Genomic DNA, 20,303 nt, shown 5'->3' with positions numbered 1-20,303 from the left:
CACAAATTTGGAAACTTGGCTAAAAGTTTCCAATGAACTATCACTCTCTTTAACCCGTAATTAGACTCAGATTGAGAGCCCTTTACTCACACTCTTAATCTGTTACTCGTGCACAAAATTGCACCATTGTCTTCAATAATTGCTCACCAATGTAAACAAACAGTTTATAATCTGGCCCTTTCTTTGGAGACCTCTTCGATTGAATACATGAAGGCCCTTAGGCATCACAAACCAAAGTGTTAGGGCACCTAAGGTACCTAGAAAATCATAGGAACAACACTGTGATCCACAACCTAGGCTACCTATACAATGAATGGGAAGAGACAGGTGCCTTAGAATATGATTCACAGAAGAGAACATGGTAGAGGGTTCCCTACCTAAGCTAGCCAATGGGAGATGCTGATATGCTAAGGCCCACTCCTTTCTCTGAGATAAGTGCCTAAATCCAGGCTGCAGGGAGGTGCCTACCTCTAATAGCTATCCACGAATGGGAACCCCTCTCCTAGCTTAGGTGCCTACATCATTTCTTGTAGGAATGAGTTAGGTGCCTGACTCACTCCATGTGAAACAGCCAGAGCCACAGATAGTAGTGTTTTTTCATAGAGTCATAGATTCCAAGGCCAGAAGGGATCACTGTGATCATCAAGGTTGACCTCTTGTATAACATACGCCATAGAATTTCCCCCCAAATAATTCCTACAGCATATCATTTAGAAAAAACATTCAATCTTGATTTACAAGATGTCAGTGACAGAGAATCCACATGACTCTTGGTAATTGTTCCAATGGTTATTCTCACTGGTAATAAAGTACGCCTTATTTCCAGTCTGAATTTGGCTAGCTTCAACTTTCCACCATTGGATCCTGGTATACCTTTCTCTGCCAGAACGAAGAGCCCCTTATTAAATATTTGTTTCCCAGGTACAAACCTATAAGATTAATCCAATTACACCTTAACCTTCTCTTGATAAAATAAATAGATTGAGTTCCTTGAGTTTAACAGTACAAGGCACATTTTCTAACCCTTTTATCTTTCTGTGGTTTTCCTCTGAACCCTCTCCAATTTATCAACATCCTTTCGAATTGTAAACACCAGACCTGGAACAAATATTCCAGCTGGATTTACCCCAGTGCCATCATGTCGGGGTGATGACCTAACAACTTTTAGCCCAATGGTTAGAGTACTGACCTGGGAAGTGGGAAACCCAGGTTCAATTCCCCCTTAGCCTGGCAGAAGGGAGAAAAGATTTGAACATGGGGTCTCAACCTCTCAGCAGAAGGCTCTGATGTCTGAGACTATGGGATATTCTCATGGGGCTTCCCTCAGTCTGTCCTTTTGAACTGTTTGACTGTAGAATAATACTTAAAACCAGTCACTGAACGACACCACACACACACACACACACACAAAATGACTCTGTAGCCCAGTGGTTAGGGCAGGGGTGGCCAACCGGAGCTTGAGGAGGAGATTTACCAATGTGCATTGCCAAAGAGCTATAGTACATATCAAGCAGCCCCCCGTCAGCTCCCCCCCATCACTAGCACTGCTGATCAGCAACTACCCTCCATCCCTGCGCCTCCCGCCTGCTGTGATCAGCAATTTTGTGGTGTACAGGAGGCTTGGGGCGGGAGGAGGAGGGGAGCAATGGCACTGCAGACTCAGGGGGAAGGGACAGGGACCTTTGGGAAGGAGAAAGACCTGCATGTGGCTCCAGAGCCACAGGCTGGCCACCCCTGGGGTAGGCGGCTTCCAACCTGAGGGGCAGGAACGCTGGGTCAAGTCCCCTGTCAATCACTCTTCATTTGATCCACTGTGGAACAGCTTCAACGGGTCCATAATGAGGGACTTAGGCACTCAAAAAAACAGAACTATTTGCCTACACCTGGGTTTAGGCACTAAGTAGCCATCCTGGATCCAACCCTTCTGCTCAGGTTTCAAGAGTCTAATATGTGAATACACAACCCTCTTCCTGTTCATGGAAACTGCTCTTGCTATATTCCCCGAGTCAGAGAACAGCATCAAACAAAAAGCAAACACACACAACTGCACAAGCCCCTTTGCTGCTCAGTCTTTCACAGGGCACCCACGCAACCAAGTTTGTCCCGTTTGACCTCCTCAGCAGCTGTCAATCCTTAAAGGAACAGAGCAGAGGATAATCTAACCCTGATATTCCCTTATGAAAAAGAAAAAGGAGTACTTGTGGCACCTTAGAGACTAACAATATTTATTTGAGCATAAGCTTTCGTGAGCTACAGCTCACCTTCATCAGATTATGACTAGATCACTCCCTCGGCTGACACATCAAGGAACCACCACTTCTTTCAAATCCCACAAATCACATTTTCTCACAAAGCTTATTACTGTTAATCCACCAAGGAAAGAAGCTCACAAAAAAACCCAAGAAACCATTGCTATATTTAAATCCTATATATATCTATAGTATATCTATATAGAAATATATCTGTACACACACATTTAGGCACTTACTTTAAGATAAACCTACCTTCTGATCATCTAGTGTATTATTTCTTATTACTGACTGTGTCCTGGCACTTAAAAATAACAGGTCCCTACCTTGAGGATTTGAATCTAACTAAAACTATTCCACAGCAAGGTAATGACAATACACAAAGGGTGAGGAAAAGGGTAAGAGAGGACAAGGGGTGAAAGAGCCTGAGATATACTTGCTTTCAAAAAGAAAAGAGTACTTGTGGCACCTTAGAGACTAACAAATAAATTTGTTAGTCTCTAAGGTGCCACAAGTACTGCTTTTCTTTTGCGAATTCAGACTAACACGACTGCTACTCTGAAACTTGCTTTCAAGTAGTTTCTTGAAAAATCTATTTTTGTTTCTGATTTTAAAAACCTGTATATATTTATCTTAAACAATGCATATTGAAACTCAAAGCAGTGTCCAGAATGAAGTCTAAGGTGAAGGTCAGTGATGAAACTAAGTTTCTGAAGAGGGTTATGTCAACAGTGCAATGAAAGACCCATGGCAGTGAGTCTCAGAGACTGGGTCAACTAACTTGGACTTGTGGGGCTCCACCTGCAGGCCTAAAACAGCAGTGACGATGTTTGGGCTCAGGCCTAGAGCCAGCTCTGTAATGCAGTGAGGGAGGTGATTCTCCGAACCCAGCATCCAGCCCAGGACTGAACATCTAGACAGCTGTTTTTAGCTCTGCAGCCGCAGGCCCCATATCAGTTGATCTCGACTATAAGACTCACTTCCACCTGTTTTTATTGCAGTATAGACATACACTCTGATGCTGCATGTTACGCAAGGTTAGGAGGAGGTGTTTCAGGTCTAGGCAGCAACATACGAAACAATAATTAACATGCGCTTTAAAACCCCATAATATAGAACTAGGGGCCACCAATGAATTAATGGCAGCATGTTTAAACAAATAAAAGGAGTTCTTCTTCACACAGCACACAATCAACACTGTGGAACTTCTTGCCTAGAGTAGAGTTTGTGAAGGCTAGACTATAACAGGTTTAAAAGAGAACTAAATAAATTCATGGACGTTAAATCCATTATGGCTATTAGCCAGGATGGGTAAAGAATGGTGTCCCTAGCTCTGTTTGTTCAGAGGTGGAAATGGATGGCAGGAGAAAGATCACTTGATCATTACCTGTTAGGTTCACTCCCTCTGGGGCACCTGGCATTGGCCATTGTCAGCAGACAGGATACTGGCTGGATGGACCTTTGGTCTGACCCAGTATGGCCATTCATATGTTCTTAATGTATAAAAACACTAATTATCAAGGGCTTTAAAACCCAAACTCAGAATGATATTACAGATGAAAAATGTGCACCTTGGGATGAATAAATGATCAAAATAATACGAAATTGTGACTGAAGGACAAGCAGTGGTGTCCTTGGGGGGTCAGGGGGGCAGGGAGAGATAGTCTTAGTGGCTTGAATAGGCTGATCTCATCTAACTATAATGATTAAATTATCTAGGTGTAGTCTGCACTTGGATGGTTGACTACAGGATGAAAAAGATGGTGTTATTATAGGGTCTTCTGCTCTAGTCATTAATGTAATAAACTAATACTGCTACTAATGATACAACTACTCTACTATTTATAAGCATCATTGTCTTCTATTGTAGTAATAGCTATTTTTGCCATTTAAAAAAAATCCCTTAATCAGGGTACAGAGCAACTACTATAGAACACCTCACTGTTTACAGAAGTAATATATCTCATATCACCTATAAATAACCCAAATTTATAGCAACGTTGGCACTGCAGCAACCCAGGCAAGTACCAATTACAGCCATATACCAATAGCCAGGAAGATAGTAACTAATGCAGGATCTGAAGTGAGATGTGATTAAATACTTCTATAAGATCCCCAAAGGAATTCTACAACTTCCAAATATGCCTCCCAGTTAACAGCAGTTGTGTATGAGTCGCTCCTGCATCCAATCTAAGTAAGCAGGTGAGAGATCCAACTGGCTCAATACCCACAGGCTGGAAGAGAGGTGCACGTTTTTCCAAAAATTCCAGAATTAAATGGCCAGAGAACAAAATACGAGGCAGGTTGGCATGTTGCTCTTAATACCTTTGGAATTTGCTGCGATTCATTAGTGATGCCTTGCAGAGACCCACAGGGATCCAGTAAAATCTCCTCAAGCTCTCGTTTCAAAAGAAATGTAGGGATAAGAAAACTTAGGGTATTCACTTGCATTAAAACAAACATTTATACAATATCATGAATTTAAATGCTACTTTGAATATATATATCCTACAATCCTTTATGCAGGTGTTTAATGTTACTGACATAAGTGGCTTCACTGGCCAACAGAATTCTTCAGGTAAATAAAGTGAAACAGATACAGAAACATTTGAGAAATCAGATCCTTAGTGAAAGACATGTTTCCTGCCCAAAAGAACTTACAGTCTAAATCAAACAAATCAAAGATAAGACAAAGCATAACCATTTATGGAAGACACCGCGAGGAGATATGATTAAAGGGGTAAAAAAGAGGAATAAAGCATTCCTGGAAGAAATTAGAGTTTTAATGACTGTTCCAAACAGTGGTATGGGTATGATTGCGATGGAAGGCTGAATGACTAGAAAGACCAAATCAGAGACTCAGCAGTATCATATTATTATATACAAAATCAAGAAGTGTACTTTTGCAAACACATAACAAAAATCCACAAAACAAAGAAATATCCAAAAGATAAATAGAAAGCCTTGACAGAAGCAGATTACAAAAAACAAATCAAAGCAAGAGATGACCAAGGCACAGAGTTTTATCAGCGGAGAAAGAGAGAAGGAGAGAGACGGTCCAAGGATTACACTAGGATTGTGACCCCAGGCTACAGGAAGGATAGTGGAGTAATCAACAGTTATAGAGAAGGGAGGCAAAGTGGAGGGTTCGGGACAAAAGAAGTTCAATTTTGGCAAGACTAAGCTTCAGATAGTGATGGGACATCTGAAAGAAGATGTCTGAGAGCGAGTTTAAGAGATGCGAGACTGGGCAGAAGAGAAGTCAAAGGTAAGCAAGGCAGATTTGGGAATCTTTAGTGACAGAATATAGGAGATTGAAGCAGATGGGGTCCCCAAGCATGAATGGAGAGAAAGAGAGAAGGGAGGGACCCTGAGGGACACTCAAACATAAGAGGAGAGGGAGGAAGAAGAGCCACCAAAGGATACATTGATGGAGTGATCAACACTGGGATACAAATAACTATGTGGCATAGAGCATGTCTCTTCCCTATACAATATCCATACTAGAGTTAACTCCTCTGATTTCAGGAATCCTAGATGTTAATGCAGTGTTAAGTGAATAGCTCTAATCTAGTTCCAGAACACTCTTCTTTAGCTCTTTTCCTTATATTCTCAGAAAGACCCCATAGTGTGCATTGCCTAAAGAGAAGGTTATTTCCAGTCCTTTGTTAAGAGGAGACTTAGAGACTTGTCTTTTGATGCAATTAACTGAACAGATTTATCTGAGCCACCATTATCTGACCACTCAAGTCCTATATGAGAGGTATTTGACTGATATTAATTCTCATTCTTTTTTAAAAAGAGCTGTCAGAGCTATACTATCCAATGCAGGTTTGTGGGTCTTAGAGAAAGTACAGAAGGCTTCCTAGTCCTATGGAATTAATGTCCCTAGGAATGTTAATAAAATTGACTAGAATTTATTGAACTCTTTTCAGGTGGAGAAACTTTTTATGCAACTCTGATATAAATATTATGAACTGGAGGAGAAATAGTGCTAACTGCTTTTATGATGGCTGAGGAAAATGCTTTAATAGGAAGTTGATATGCCAAAAAAAAAAAACTATGCTAATGCCACTGTAAGGTTGAGATTTAATCAAACAAGTAATAAAACTGAGAGTTGAAGGTTCCATCAGCAACCATAACTGCCAATCTGTGCATATGCATTACAAAAGGGCCTTTTATTACATGATCTATTTGAAGATCCACCACTGGGCAAGATAAAAGACTACTCAGCAAACAGAATAAAAATAAAATGATTTTTTTATAGCTGTTAGATGTCTTTTATATTATTACACATTTGTCATGTTAATGTCATGAAATACCCATCTGTAGTGCACACATAAAAGGGTGGAGGTAATTCCTAAATATAATTATCTCCTTTTTCCTTGCCAAACAAGGATCTCAAATTTAATTAAGTTCATACCACAATCTTTCACTACCCCATACAGAAAAAAGTAGTCAGAACAAATGTTACAACTAATCTAACAGCTCCATGTTATATAATAAGCCTTGGACTGTTTTCCTGATGTGACTTCATTATGTTTTCCTGCTACATATGGATGCCTTCCTTCAATATGTATCTTATGTTCTGAGATCTAACATTTAGCACTTCCAGTACAAAGCCCCGATCACAGATATACTTTCAGCTTTTACGTTTGCTATATTTCAGGAATGAAAGTAGGATAGGACTTGAAGAAGGATGTGAATTTTAACCAGAAGAAACACCATGAAACACTGGAGTTAGAAATAAACTATTTGGTGTATTTTTTTTTTGTTTTTAAGTTCCCAGTTCTAAAACTTCAGCCAGAATATTACTTGATTTATGTAAGGAGCAATTTATTTGGCTATTCTTGAATAATAGCATGTAATTTCCTGCTGTTAAAATGAATGGTACATTATTTATGGCCATCCCCATACAGTGTTTGACAATTGTATATAAACGTACACCAGCCTTAACCTAGTTCACCAGTCTTTGGGATTCAGCATCAAACTTTTGCAATCTCCTTGGCCAGCAAGCGGTCTTCTTCAGAAAATGAAGGAGGAGCTGAGACTCTAGACAGTAGGAAGAATGGACTGGGTATAAGATTCATAGATACTAAGGTCAGAAGGGACCATTCTGATCATCTAGTCCGACCTCCTGCACAGCGCAGGCCACAGAATGTCACCCACCCACTCCTATGAAAAACCTCACCTATGTCTGAGCTATTGAAGTCCTTAAATCATGGTTCAAAACTTCAAGGAGCAGAGAAGCCTCCCTCCAGTCAACCATGCCCCATGCTACAGAGGAAGGCAAAAAAACCTCCAGGGCCTCTCCAATCTGCCCTGGAGGAAAATTCCTTCCCGACCCCAAATATGGCAATCAGCTAAACCCTGAGCACATGGGCAAGATTCGCCAGCCAGATACCCAGGAAAGAATTTTCTATAGTAAATCAGATCCCATCCATCTAATATCCCATCTCAGGGGATTTGGCCTATTTACCCTGAATATTTAAAGATCAATTACTTACCAAAATCCCATTATCCCATCATACCATCTCCTCCATAAACTTATCGAGTAGAATCTTAAAACCAGATAGATCTTTTGCCCCCACTGCTTCCCTTGGAAGGTTATTCCAAAACTTCACTCCTCTGATGGTTAAAAACCTTCGTCTGATTTCAAGTCTAAACTTCCTGGTGGCCAGTTTATACCCATTTGTTCTTGTGTCCACATTGGTGCTGAGCTTAAATAATTCCTCTCCCTCTCCTGTATTTATCCCTCTGATATATTTATAGAGAGCAATCATATCTCCCCTCAACCTTCTTTTACTTAGGCTAAACAAGCCAAGCTCCTTAAATCTCCTTTCATAAGACAAGTTTTCCATTCCTCGGATCATCCTAGTAGCCCTTCTCTGTACCTGCTCCAGTTTGAATTCATCCTTTTTAAACATGGGAGACCAGAACTGCACACAGTATTCTAGGTGAGGTCTCACCAGTGCCTGTATAACGGTACTAAAACCTCCTTATCCCTACTGGAAATGCCTCTCCTGATGCATCCCAAAACCGCATTAGCTTTTTTCACAGCCATATCACATTGGCAGCTCATAGTCATCCTATGATCAACCAATACTCCAAGGTCCTTCCTCTTCCGTTACTTCTAATTGATGCGTCCCCAACTTATAACTAAAATTCTTGTTATTAATCCCTAAATGCATAACCTTACACTTCTCACTATTAAATTTCATCCTATTACATTATTCCAGTTTACAAGATCATCCAGATCCTCCTGTATGATATCCCGATCCTTCTCTGAATTGGCAATACCTCCCAGCTTTGTATCATCTGTAAACTTTATTAGCACACTCCCACTTTTTGTGCCAAGGTCAGTAATAAAAGATTAAATAAGATTGGTCCCAAAACCGATCCCTGAGGAACTCCACTGGTAACCTCCCTCCAACCTGACAGTTCGCCTTTAGGTAGGACCCGTTGCAGTCTCCCCTTTAACCAATTCCTTATCCACCTTTTGATGTTCATATTGATCCCCATCTTCTCCAATTTAACTAATAATTCCCCATGTGGCACAGTATCAAATGCCTTACTGAAATCTAGGTAAATTAGATCCACTGCATTTCCTTTATCTAAAAAATCTGTTACTTTTTCAAAAAAGGAGATTAGGTTGGTTTGACACGATCTACCTTTTGTAAAACCATGTTGTATTTTGTCCCATTTACCATTGACTCCAATGTCCTTAACTAATTTCTCCTTCAAAATTTTTTCCAGGACCTTGCATACTACAGATGTCAAAATAACTGGCCTGTAGTTACCCGGATCACTTTTTTTTCCTTTCTTAAAAATAGGAACTATATTAGCAATTTTCCAATCATTCAGTACTATTCCTGAGTTTACAGATTCATTAAAAATTCTTGCTAATGGGCTTGCAATTTCAGGTGCCAATTCCTTTAATATTCTTGGATGAAGATTATCTGGGCCCCCCGATTTCCCATTAAGCTGTTTCAGTTTCGCTTCTACCTCTGATATGGTAATATCTACCTCTATATCCTCCTTCCCATTTCTCATGCTACCATTATCCCCAAGATCCTCTTTAGCCTTATTAAAGACTGAGGCAAAGTATTTGTTTAGATATTGGGCCATGCCTCGATTATCTTTAACCTCCGCTCCATCCTCAGTGTTAAGCAGCCCCACTTCTTCCTTCTTAGTTTCTTCTTATTTATATGGCTATAGAACCTTTTACTATTGGTTTTAATTCCCTTTGCAAGGTCCAACTCTACTCGACTTTTAGCCTCTCTCACTTTATCCCTACATCTTCTGACCTCAATTAGGTAGCTTTCCTTGCTGATCCCTTCCATCTTCCACTCCCTGTATGCTTTCTGCTTCTTCATAATCACCTCTCTAAGATGCTTGCTCATCCAGCTTGGTCTACAACTCCTTCCTATGAATTTTTTCCTCTTTCTTGGGATATAGGCTTCCAATAGCTTCTGCAGTTTTGATTTAAAGTAATCCCAGGCCTCCTCTACCTTTAGATCCATAAATTCTTCAGTCCAATCCACTTCCCTAACTAATTTCCTTAATTTTTGAAAGTCAGCCCTTTTGAAATCAAAAACCCTAGTTGCAGATTTATTTTTGTTAATCCTTCCATTTAGTTTGAACTGAATTAGCTCATGATCACTTGAGCCAAAATTGTCCCCTACAACCATTTCTTCTATGAGGTCCTCGCTACTCACCAAAATTAAATCTAAAATGGCATCCCCTCTAGTCGGTTCAGCAACTACTTGGTGAAGGAATCTATCAGCTATCGCATCTAGAAAAAATCTGAGCCATATTATTATTACTAGCACTGGTCCTCCAGTCTATATCTGGGAAGTTAAAGTCTCCCATGATCACGCAGTTTCCATTAGTATTTACTTGATTAAAGACATTAAAAAGGGCTCTATCCATATCCAAATTAGATCCTGGAGGTCTATAGCACACCCCAAGCACTATCGTAGGAGAGGCTTTACTAGTTTTTCTTCCCCAATGTAATTTTGCCCAGACGGTCTCTGTCTTATCCATTGCATCGCTTCTTATTTCTTTACATTCTACCTCATCATTGATATACAATGCTACTCCACCCCTTTACCTTTGTTTCTGTCTTTCCTAAACAGAACATACCCTTCAATACCTGTAGTCCAGTCCTGACTACTATTCCACCATGTTTCTGTTATCCCTATAATATCTGGTTTCACTTCCTGCACCAGTAGCTCTAGTTCCTCCATTTTGTTACCTAGACTCCTCGCATTGGTGTACAAACCTCTTAATTTTTGCTGTTTGGACTCGCTCACATTTTGTACCCTATTAGGCACAGTCATTCTACAGCCAGTATAACCTATTAGACTAGTATCCACACTGCCCTCGCTCCTTATATACATTCTCCTACCCATGGCTGTATCCTTTCTTACTTCATCTTCTTCCCTCTCAATGCTAAAATCTGGCGTGGAGATTTTCTGGACATCTCCCATCCATCTCCCCCCAATTCCTAGTTTAAAGCTCTCTTTATCAGTTGTGCCAGCCTCGATTCTAGAAGTCTATTTCCTTCCCTACTCAGATGAAGTCCATCCCAAGAGAACTGACCTCTGTCCGTGAATGCCTCCCAGTGGCCATACATCCCAAAGCCCTCCTTATAGCCCCACTGCCTAAGCCATCTGTTGACAGTCATAATCTTGTCAGACCTTTGTTGTCCTTCTCTAGGAACAGGAAGGATCCCGCTAAAGATCACCTGAGCCTCAATTTCCTTAAGCGTCTTCCCCAGCCTAGCATAGTCTCCTTTGATACTTCCAGCGAGAATCTGGCTATATCATTTGTTCCCAGTGAAGGATAATTAGGGATTCTTTCCCGCTCCCTTAGGATCCTTTCAACCTCAGGTCTACATCCCGTATCTTAGCACCCGGAAGACAGCACACCCTTCTATTCTCAGGATCAGCTCTAGTTACAGGCCTGTCTATTCTTCTCAATAAAGAGTCCCCGATCACATAGACCTGCCTTTTCCTGGTGACAGTGCTATTCTCCAGTCTCTCCCCTGTTCCCTCTGGCTGCAAGTTCTTTCCATTCCTATTTTCCCTTACAATCCTCTTCAACCCATCCTGTATCCTCCTGGGGCTCATATTTGGTGTAGTCTCCTTGACTCTTCCCCTTTTTCTATAGGACTAGCCTCTCTTCTCTTCTTCCTTACCCTTCCACCTTCAACAAGTACCTGCTGAGCCCCTTCTTCATTTTCCAACTCTGCAAACCTGTTCCTAAGCTCTATTTCTCCTTCACTAGCCCGTCTTTTTCTCTACCTGGTTCTTTGAGTCACATGTAATCACTGACCACTTTCCTCATCCAGTCTCTCCTCAAAATTCCCCAGCCCTGCTTCCATCTGTGAGTCTGAGCTTTTCCCTTCAGATACCTCTCTTTGCTCCATCATCTGCTCAAACCCCTTCCTAAACTCAACCAGACTTTCCACCTGCATCTCCAAACCTCGGATCTTTTCCTCCATCAGCTCTATCAGACGACATTTCATGCAGAAAAAACTCTTACCGGTTCCCCCTCCAGGATCATGTACATACCACAGCTTCCACATCCAGTCATCCTCAATGTGTCTTTCACTACAGGAGTCACTCCCACAGCTGCCTCTGTATCTGTCATCTCCTTCCCACCTAAATCCTGTTCATCTGGGAAACACAAGCCACACCAAAAAGACCACACACCCCCCAGCAAAAGCAAACCCCAAACATGCACCACAAGCCAAACTCCCTTTTCAAACTCCCACTCAAACTCCCTGTTTAGAGCTCTGTTTGCTAGCTCCTGTGCAGCTGCAGCTGTCTGAATGAGGAATGATAATAATTCTTGCCTTGTCGTTGTCTGGTGATAAATCAATAGCATTTTAAAATGAGTTGATGAACTCAGTTTTGTTGATAAGTGTAGTAAAAAGCAAGTGTTAATAAAAAAAACCCCAAACACCATCATCACTGGCCCTTCTTAGCTAATGATTTCAGCAGAAAGGGACAGGATTGAATGGGAGTGGGCACTGAATTATGTTTCTCTAGAACAGGTTGAGTCATTTTGGCAGGTCAATGTGGGGAAATTTACACTACTGCTGCACATGCTGTACCTGCTCAGTGAACAAACATATAAGCAATTTAAAAAATCACCTTAAAGAGGAAAAATGGGGGAGGAGGGAACAGAGGAGAACTAATTCTCTTCTGCTAGATAATGAACATTTTGGCTTCTCATGTTAACATTCTGATAATAAACTTTGCCTGACCTCACAGCTATTTACTTCTGAGTAATCAACTATCTGCTCCTCTCCCAGCCGCAAAAAACTAAAGGATATGAGAAATTGTGATCTCTGCAACTTCACCACAAAACTTCTTGTAATGGTTTTGAGAGCCCACACGACTCATTATGAAGGTCAGCAACCTTCTGCAAAAAGCTTACTTCCTTACCTGCTAAAAAAGGTCTCGAAACTCAATTAATGGGGAAAAAAATACTGTTAAAAAAAATGCTTGTCAAATTATTTCCTTAAGGGAAGCACTAACATATTCCTTTTGTCAAAAGCTAGAACATTTGGCAACAGTCAAAAGATTATATACACAGCTTGCATAACAGTTGTTCAACTCTAAAACTTGCCATAACTGTTTAAGGCCCCAATCTTGAAGTCTTTAGTAAAGCCGGAAAACTCCTACTGAAGTCAGTAGTTTTGACAGTAATAATGACTTCAGAATTGTTCCCTAACACTTAAAATTTGCCCTAACAGATTGAATCTAAATATGTTCAAATTCCTACTCATCAGCATACTTATATAAAAAGTGCACACACTGAGCCATATCCTCATTTTGTGTAAACGAGCAAGCTCCACTGAAGTAAATGGATCTACAGCAACTTAAACCAGCTGAGGATTGGGCCCGCACTTTTTGCATGTATTTCTTGAAAGAAGCTTGACAATTTTAGCCTGGTTCTCTTTTCACTTACTCTGGATTTTAGAGCTGGTCAAAATCTGTGGGGAAGGATCCCCACAATTATATTTTGTTCTGAAATTTCCCATAAAAAATTTTGGTTACAGAGAACATTCACATGAAAAATTATTTTTTTTTAAAACAAAACCCTATTTTTAAAGTGGGAAATATTTTTGGTCAAAAAATGTTGCCCAGCTCTAGAGGTTTTACACCTGTGCTTCTTCAGTTTACTCCCGTGTAGAAGTAGACTCTCCATTTCTATATTTTATTTTCAGAATAAAAATTATTTCTAGTCAGAAAATACAGAAGAAATCTTGTGTACTGATGGGAATCAGGCCAATGGCTTCTCTGGTATTGACACTGAAGATAGGCTAAGAAAGATTTTAAGGCTGCCTGGGAGTAAGACTCCCATGATGCTTTGCAATTAGATAAAGAAGTCAAAACCAAGAATGGAATTTTACTGAACAGTAATCCTTAACCAACTTTGACAGCTGTTTTAAGACACATATTTTTATCATCATGTGCTAACCGCAAGATGTATAACCAATGAAGTTATCCAAAAAGAACAAACACTGACTAACCATCACGTGCTAAGCCAGTTGGAAAGTTGTGATGGGACAGGGAACCTTGGAAATAACAAATATGTATCAGAAAGAGGAAATCGATATGGATCAGAATGATACATAACAAGGGTAACAAGAGCACAACAGCCCCTAAATTATAGGGGAACTAAAATCAGCAGCAGACTGGATGCAAGCTGTCAGAAACTATAGGGAAGGTCTTCCACAGCTGTTGGCAATTGTATGGTTCTCTGAGTATGTGCTGTCTTTGCTAACTGTTTGATTAATTAATCCAATCAACGTATCGGTGTTCTATTATTAAACTAAGCCGAACCGGAGAGAACACTCTCACTAAATGAATAATCACAGTTAAAATTCCTATCAATTCTTGATTTACAATGATGATGATTGATTGATTAGCCACACAGGTAAACACTGTGCTACATTAGAATCAGCTCCTTAAACTACCATTAGCATTTGGACTACATTGTTATTGATCTGTATTTGGGGTACATAGATTGTCTGGCTAACAAGAAAAGACGACCCACAAGGGCCTTTCTCAAAACTGAATGCCATTTAATAATCACATCACCTACTAAAGTAGGAGCAACAGAGCCTTGGGCAAGGGCTCTGCCCTGGAGTGAATTGGACCCATAGAATATTTTCAAAGAAAGGGAGGAAGAAAAAAGAAGGCATCATTGACAGTTACCTGGCCCATGATACTATATATTTCAGATGATGAGAATGCTTTGACATATGTCAGAGCCCATTGCCAAGCTTGTATACCTGAGTCCTTCACCTCAAAACACAGGGTGAAATTCTGTTCCCACTCACACCTGTTGTAACAGAGCAGAATTTGGCCTATAACACCTCATTCTTTCAAACACTTTTAAAAAACATTGTGGCCTCTGATGTGTAACATCTCCAGCCATTCATATTTAATATAATTTAGTTTCTATGTGTATCACATATTTTTCACTCCAGAAACACTGACTCAGATTTATACTGAATAAGAAACAAATTGCACTGCAGTAAAATTTCATCTTACATAAATTACTCTAGCAAAAGGTTCCACAAAAGGAAACGCAGAAAAATGGCCACACTTAGTACAAAGTTTCCAAAACTGATATGCGTGGTCAAGGTTTAATATAGCTTTTCCATTCTCATAGCTACTTTTAGCAAACCTCCTTATGTTGTCTTTGAGGTCATACCACAAAATTAGAGATGGTCTAAAGGATGCATTCCATTTGGATCATCGCCATTCTTTTCTCAAAACAGCAACTTGGAAACATATCTAAAACCACAGGTATTCAGAATAAAACTAGAAATCAAAGCAGTGTAGGATGCCTCCATTTGACTACTGCTGAAACAGTTCCATACCACGATTCCTCATTAGCAGGAATTAGGGATTGGGTCAATCAAGAAATGTCACAAATGTTACAAAATACCACTGTTTATAGTAATTAAGTTTCATCCCTAATCAACAGAAAGCATATAGTATTCACTTGATGATCCAGATGACAGCCAGCTTTCCAGTTACAGTAAAGGGACCACCTAAAAAGAAATTATACTCACATCAATTTAATTTGCACATTCACTGACATATTACCACTGAGGAATTTTCAAGTTGAGTTTGCCATATTTATTTTTTTTGGTTATATTACTAAAGGAAAAGAATCAGCTTTTCCCATGATAAGGGCAAAAGGAGTCTCCAAAATGCAAGTCCAGTTGGAGCTAAGAGAAACAGTTTGACAAGTCCAACCCCACAGCAATTTATTTTAATTAATTTTAAAAGGGTCTAACAATCAATATGCTTTTCTAAAGAATAAATCACACTATCATCCCATGTTAAAAGGAATAAAATAAAGGAGAGATTTAAAGTCTCAGTAAACATGAAAACAGATTCTGTTATGGAGCTCTTCCACTCAGTAATTTTTACCACCACAGTCTATGAGGTTTGGCGGTTGGCAGGCAGGAAAGACTATTGTGTCTAAATACAGCTCCCTACATCCTGCAGTCATGCTAGAGTCGAAAATAATGAGTACTTCTCTTGAGAAAACTCCAAAGGCAAAGAATTGGTCTAGTATAATAGACTTCCCTTATCAAATACGACTGTTTTTCATCATGCATTTCTTTCTGACAGCTGAATGTCCCACTTTATTTTCAAGCTTCCAAATCTCCTTCCTCATCTGAGCTTCTGGACAGATATTGCTTGTAACATCTAAAGTAGCTCTTCTGCAGCACCTATTTCAAAAGAAGTGAAGGGTATTTCCCTATATTCAGATAAAAGGAATGGGAACAAATATATCTTCTTTCCCACCCAACTAAGTTTTACATGGCGGAGGGAAGAATATATTTGTTCCCATTCCTTTATCAGAATATAGGGAAATACACCATCCGTGTTTGTTCTGCATGGCTGGGTTGCTTGGGTCTGCAGAAAACAACATGCCAATCAACATTAGTCCTTGATATTTGTAGCTGACTGCAGCATTCAATTCCGGCTGTGGGAATCTGGAAAGGATATAGCAACTGTGTCCCCCCTCCCCACGTGCCACACTGGGTTGCTGCTAGGAAGTTCTACTCATGTTCCTAAATGTTCTTTTTAAGACACATGAAGACTTCTTGAATAATTAGAGCCTAATTTTCAGAAGTTCCGAGCACCCAAACTCCAGCTGAAGTCAAGGGAACACCAGTCCAATATCTCTCAATACCAGTTGGCACCTCTTCCTCTGCAAAAGGAACTGAGAATTAACTTTGCTTTCAAATGTATACATGCAGTTCTCATTTGAGACAGATGTAGTACTAGGCACATATTTAACTGGTTGGGGCCAGATTGTGAGCCCCTTATCTCCTGGCTCACCCAGGTGGTTCTGTAGTTACTACAGTAATAAGCATGATAGAAAGATCTCGAGGAGAATTTGGTCTTGAGTCTTTTTTTTTTTTTTTTTTTTTTTTTAAAGATCAAGAGAATGCAAACTACAACTGTGTCCCAATGTCCTAATTCCCTGTTGATGAGCATGTTGCAATCGCCTAGACAGGCTTCTTGTTCATCCCTTGAATGAATGTTGCAGAGGCTAAGCACAATCTGGCCCTACAATGTATAGAGATATATATAAAAGTCTAGAAACAAAGAAAAGATGCCATTTTCCCTGTCATTAGTACTCTTGAGATGAATGAACATATTTTCCTACTTCTTTTTATGAGTTTACTAGAAGGTCCATCCTTCCTCTCAGTTCACAGCAGATGTGAAAACAACTGTTGGACCCTTAACTTTTCAATGTCAAAATGTTATAGAAAACAAAGGCTTCTTAATTACAGAGGTATAGATCATAGAAGATTACATTGCATCATGATCTACTAAACTGCACTTCAACTCAAGAGTATGATTAATGTAGCAAGGGTAATAAAAACTGCATATTCTCATCTCTATAAAATTAACTTTTTGAATTGCAAACAGGCGCTTAGTTACAATTCTTCTTAAGTGGCATATTGCTGCTGTAGCCTAATTTTCAACTGATATTCTTGTATCTGCCTGCATCAATCAAGAGTTATTTGAACAGACATGTTCAGATTTCTTGGCTCTGTTCAGCTAAACTAGATCTACATCCAATCCAACATACTGTATTTGTAATATTTTGACTGGATATACGGTTATTAAAACTCACATTCCAGGAACTTGTTTTGCCAGCAAAAATCACAAATTCAATGCCAGGAAAGCTTTTAAAATCTCAGTGTGAAAAACAAGGGAGAAACAGGAAAATACTGAAGAATTTACAATCTGGGTGCTATGTTGGAGTAAGGGTTTCTGCATCTGGCCTTTAAAGAAATAAGGACCTGAACCAGTGAATGTTGAAATTAATGGAAAGACTCCCCTTGACTTCAGTGGGTCCCAAGTGCTTGTAGTTAATTTACTAATACAGCTATAATTTCCACTATACTCTGTCTCCCTTCTTCGCTAATGGCAGAAAAATTCCCTTCATCCAGTCCTCCAGCCAATTTCCAATTATCCACACATCATTACAAATTGTCCAAATAAGATCACTACTGCACTTTTTAACAATTCTGCAGGCACATTATCTATCCCTGGTGCTTTCTCAGGCTTCATTTTCATAATAGCGTATACCACTTCCTCTCACAGGATCGATGGCTCCGGCTCCCATGCTCTCTTTTCTGTCATCCTGCATTATGAGTGGCTCTGATAAGGCATATAGATTGGCACAATAATTTCAACACCCGAGTTTAATATCATCAGTGAGAATTCTGCCATCATGATTTCTTATTATGTCTGATCACAGGGAAAACCTTTCAGTAAGAAGTCTTACCACTGGGAACATACCTTTTGGATTATGACTCTACTTTAAAATTCTCCAATTCCATACATTTTGCTTCATATTTGCTCATCTCGCCTCTGACTCGGTGTGCTCTCTCTTATATTCTCTCCTATGTTCTTTCATCTTCAAGTCATTCTCTTTCACTCTGTCACTTTTTGCCAGTTCAAACACCTTCTCAGTTAACCACAATGCAGTCCAATGCTAACTTTGCAGAAAGTGTGCTTTGGTGGTTTCAACAACAACAGTTTTCATTTTATTCCACAGTTTGCAATCACATGTCAGCAAAGTTCTGCTCTCCATCATTCAGGATCTCAAGAAATGACAGGTACAAACAGAACTATCACTGCAACAAACTGGTTTCAAAGAGGCTGAGGCATGCATGACCAAATAATGAATACCCATCACATCACTGAAGAATGCGGAGAGTACAATCACCCATTGATCATGGGCTTTATTGACTATTCAAAATCATCTGATATTGTCCAATATGACCATCTTGGGAGGATACCGGCAGACATGAAGATTCCAAAGCATCTCGCTGAACTCATGACAAATCTCTACCACCAATAACAGACCTCAGTAAAAACAGCAGTTGGAGACAGCGAGTGGTTTTCCACTGGTCAGGGTGTGAGACAAGAGCATACTTTGTCCCCTAGCCTCTTTAACATGTATGCAGAATTTATTGAGAGACAAGCCTTGAAAGGTTTTGACAAAGTGGAAAGAGTTGGGATTTCCATGGTGGACACCTCCTAACTAACCTCAGACATGTTGATAACATGACATTCTTTATTACAACCACCAATACAATGCAACATATATTGGAATCTGTAAAAACAGATAGTGAGAAACATGGACTATTCCAGACCATGATGAAAACAAAATGCATGCATGTTGACATGACTACTAAAACAGAATGCAAGACAACATCACGATTAATGAAAAAACTTACAGGCAGTGGGTTAATTTAACTATCTGGGATCACATATATCCAAACAAGGAGGCTGTTCCAAAGAAATCAGAAGATGACTAGGAATGGATCATTCAGGTATGGCCTCCCTTAAGGAAGCGTGAAAAAAGTGATATCTGGAAACATACAAAGGTGTAACTGGTGAAAAGCCTAATTTTTTTCCATTCATGGATGTGAATCCTGGAAAGGAAATGCTGCTGACAAAAAAAAAAAAACCCTGAAGTTTTTGAAATGTGGTGCTGGGGAAGACTCTTGGATATCTCCTGGATGGACAAAAAGGTGAATGTTTATTATTGGACAGAAGCAGACCCTGATGCTGGAAATCGACACAAGCTTATGTACTTTAGTCACATTAGGACTAGAGATGGAAATAATCTAGAGATAGTCATACTGGAAGGAATGGTGGTGTATCATTGTTGTAGGTGTGGCTAGCAAGGAGATGGATGGATGGTGTGCAGCAGGTCACTGGTAGATCAGCTGCCGAGTGCTCAAAATTAGTGACTGATTATGAGGGCTTCTGAAAATTCTGCTGCAATGTCACTGATATTCAGACATGAATAACTGGATTTACCTACTTAATTTCCATTAAAAACTGCCTTTGATACATTGCACATTATAGACTAATATTCTGCTCTTATGACAGGTTTCAGAGTAGCAGCCGTGTTAGTCTGTATTCGCAAAAAGAAAAGGAGTACTTGTGGCACCTTAGAGACTAACAAATTATTAGAGCATAAGCTTTCGTGAGCTACAGCTCACTTCATCGGATGCATTTGGAGCTGAAGTGAGCTGTAGCTCACGAAAGCTTATGCTCTAATAAATTTATTAGTCTCTAAGGTGCCACAAGTACTCCTTTTCTTTTTGCAAATACAGACTAACATGGCTGCTACTCTGAAACCTGTCATTATGCAAGGCACTGAATTTAGCCGTATAGAGTGGAAATCTGTCAACTTCATTAAAAAACTCGTACAGATACAGACAGACATCATCTTCCTCTAGTCCAAATGCATCCGATGAAGTGAGCTGTAGCTCACAAAAGCTTATGCTCTAATAAATTTGTTAGTCTCTAAGGTGCCACAAGTACTCCTTTTCATTCTGCTCTTAGTTACATCCATGCAAAACCAATGAAGCCATAGGAAGCTATCATAGGTGTAACACAGCAGAGTTTGGCCCACTATATTAATAAGCAATGTAAAGGGAAAATGTAAAAGAGTTTTAAAAAAGGTTTATCT

General features: G+C 39.7%; 1 protein-coding gene across 7 annotated transcripts in view; it reads right to left on the bottom strand.

Moving 5' to 3' along the window:
* The window catches only part of CHST15 (carbohydrate sulfotransferase 15), a 115,616-nt gene that overhangs the window by 39,067 nt on the left and 56,246 nt on the right, over nucleotides 1-20,303 (bottom strand). The window contains exon 1 of one of the 7 annotated variants that reach the window (XM_043518588.1): nucleotides 2,041-2,062. The exons of the other annotated variants lie outside the window; for them this stretch is intronic. The gene's annotated coding sequence lies outside the window, so the exon portion shown is untranslated. Of the gene's footprint in view, nucleotides 1-2,040; nucleotides 2,063-20,303 lie in introns of those variants that run through there. 7 annotated transcript variants of the gene reach the window in all.

The sequence above is a fragment of the Dermochelys coriacea genome, chromosome 7 (genome assembly GCF_009764565.3).
Source record: "Dermochelys coriacea isolate rDerCor1 chromosome 7, rDerCor1.pri.v4, whole genome shotgun sequence".
Lineage (NCBI taxonomy): Eukaryota > Metazoa > Chordata > Testudines > Dermochelyidae > Dermochelys > Dermochelys coriacea.
The sequence above is the reverse complement of the archived record's forward strand: the minus strand, read 5'-3'. Positions and strand labels throughout refer to the sequence as shown.